Here is a 2,500-nt window from a genome sequence, read left to right as displayed (position 1 = left end):
ATAAATATCTATGGCAAGGGGACACGACAGACTAGACGCTCGCCAACAGACAAGGATCACGTGAGGGCGGCCGGTTCATGCCACCCACCACATATGGGAGACATGCCAAGGAGGCGCATAACACATGACAGACATGAAGGGACATGCTAAGCCCTCCCACATGTCACACATGCCTGACCTGCTTGGCAGAGAGTAGGACAGATGGGCGTATTAGAAGCAGGATGAATTGCTCCTCGCCCGACGATAGCCGTGTAGCCTCGCCTGCCAAGACACTCGAATATCTATTGTTGTTGTTAAGGCTATAACTTTTGATGACTATCACACATGCGGAAATGTTCATTTATGAAAATATACTGCACAAACCTACACGAAATATAGAAAACAAAAGCTGAACACCTTAAGAAAACGTTTATACTTTATTCAAAACTAAACGACTTCAGAAAACGTCTATACTTTATTTAAAAGCTAAACACCTTCAGAAAACGTTTATACTTTATTCAAAACTGAAAACCTTAAGAAAACGTTTATGCTTTATTCAAAACTAAACACCTTAAGAAAACGTTTACACTGCCTTTTAAAAAAGAAAACATGCATATGCAAATCTTACTATCAAAACATCACGTCGAACGTTTCAAAAAAAAAAAAAGTTAATTCCCGCCACCCAATAAAACAGAGAGGAATTATTCCCAGCAACACGTGCATGACATCCAGCGGGATAAGCCATGCAATGTCATGCAAAACTGGGACATTGGAAGTGGCAGACTAATCTATATAAAACATTTCTAAATGCTAATCCAACATGGGATATGATAATGGTACTGACGTGGGGATAGGCGTACTGTTGATGTGTGTGCGTGTGTGTGTGTGTTTGTGTGTGTGTGTGTGTGTATGTATGTTTGCGCGCGCGTATGTGTGTGTTTGTGTGTGTGTGTGTGTGTGTTTGCGCGCGCGTATGAGTTTAATAATAATAACCCAAACAGGAGCAAACAAAACAGACAACGAGAGAGACTTAAAAATACAGAAAGAAATACAAGCACCCAAAGTGAAAGAGAAGAAGAAAAGAATAAAACAAGCACATGAAACCGGGCGATGAAAGGAGCGCTTATTACACCGGAAGTGATAAAACGAAGGCTTATAGAATACACCGAGTAATTTACGTAACAGCGGCAGTCACAGTAATAAGCAGAAACTATGTACACCGTTTGTCCGCAGTGGAGGGGGGGTGGGTAGAAGGAGAGAGCGAGAGAGAGAGAGAGAGAGAGAGAGAGAGAGAGAGAGAGAGAGAGAGAGAGAGAGAGAGAGAGAGAGAGAGAGAGAGAGAGAGCGAGCGAGAGAGAGAGAGAGAGAGAGAGAGAGAGAGAGAGAGAGAGAGAGAGAGAGAGAGAGAGTAAATAAAAAAGAAGATATAAAACAAAAAAATAGCAAAAAACGGAAGTAAAATCAAACGGAAATGTGACGCGAAGATATAGAAAACGGAAACAGAGTTGATGTGTGTCTGTGATAGATTAAGAATAGGGAAGACATTAACAGGGGATGGAGATAGAATATAATGGAAAAAAAATAGTAAAAGTTGTATACTAAAGAAAGAGTGTAGATAAAAGGTGATAATAAAAGGGAAAATAATAAGGATATGAGTGTACATGCGCGTGTGTGTCGACAGGGGACGGGAGGAAGTGGGGGGGAGGGGGCAGGGAAGGGGGAGTGGAACAGTAATTGTTGGGGGAGTGGGACGGGGTGGGGAGAGAGAGAGAGAGAGGGGGGGGGGGAGGGTCCGTAATAAGTGTGGAAAGGAGGGGGGGGGTGCCAGGGGGAGGAGAGGATCGTAGGTGTGGATGGGAGAGAGGGAGGGGGAAGGGGAGGAGGAGGAGGAGGAGGAAGAGGCACGTGCTAGCGTTCCGCACATTCCTGTCTGATCCTTATGGTATTTACCAAGAACTCGAAAAATGTCATGGTTACGGATGACTTTTCATTATGACAATGAATATATTCATTCATTTGTCTCGCTCCCTCTTCCTATAAAACCCGAATGCCGCGCAAGGGGTCGCTCGCGGATTGATGGCACGGCGGCCTCCTCTCGAAATTTATTCCTGTCACAAATTTTCCTTTGGCTGAAGTGTTTGTGTGGCAGGAACTCTCCCCTCGCCTCCTTCATTCCCCTCTTCCGTCTCTCTCTCTCTCTTTCTCTCTCTCTTTCACTTTCTCTTTCTCTTTTTTTTTCTCTCTCTATCTCTCTCTCTATCTATGTTTCTCTCTTTCTCTTTCTTTCTTTTTTTCTCTCTCTCTTTCTCTCTATCTATCTATCTATCTATCTCTCACACTCTCTCTCACTAACTCATTCACTCACTCACTCACTCACTCATTCTCTCTCTCTCTCTCTCTCTTCTCCCCCTCTCTCTCTCTGCTTCCCCTCCCCCTCTCTATCTCTCTCTCTCTGCTTCCCCTCTCATTCTCTCTCTCACACCCCATGTCCTCGCCTTGACTCCTGGCATCCCCCTCCCTG

At 44.4% G+C, this 2,500-nt stretch overlaps 1 protein-coding gene across 1 annotated transcript in view; it reads left to right on the top strand.

Annotated features, from left to right (window-relative positions):
* Positions 1-2,500, top strand: part of LOC122251939 (uncharacterized) — a 64,549-nt gene that overhangs the window by 1,089 nt on the left and 60,960 nt on the right. The window lies entirely within an intron of this gene.

This window comes from Penaeus japonicus, unplaced genomic scaffold (genome assembly GCF_977035675.1).
Source record: "Penaeus japonicus unplaced genomic scaffold, GWHDUDI00000001_assembly GWHDUDI00000018, whole genome shotgun sequence".
In the NCBI taxonomy this organism is placed as follows: domain Eukaryota; kingdom Metazoa; phylum Arthropoda; class Malacostraca; order Decapoda; family Penaeidae; genus Penaeus; species Penaeus japonicus.
The sequence above is the reverse complement of the archived record's forward strand: the minus strand, read 5'-3'. Positions and strand labels throughout refer to the sequence as shown.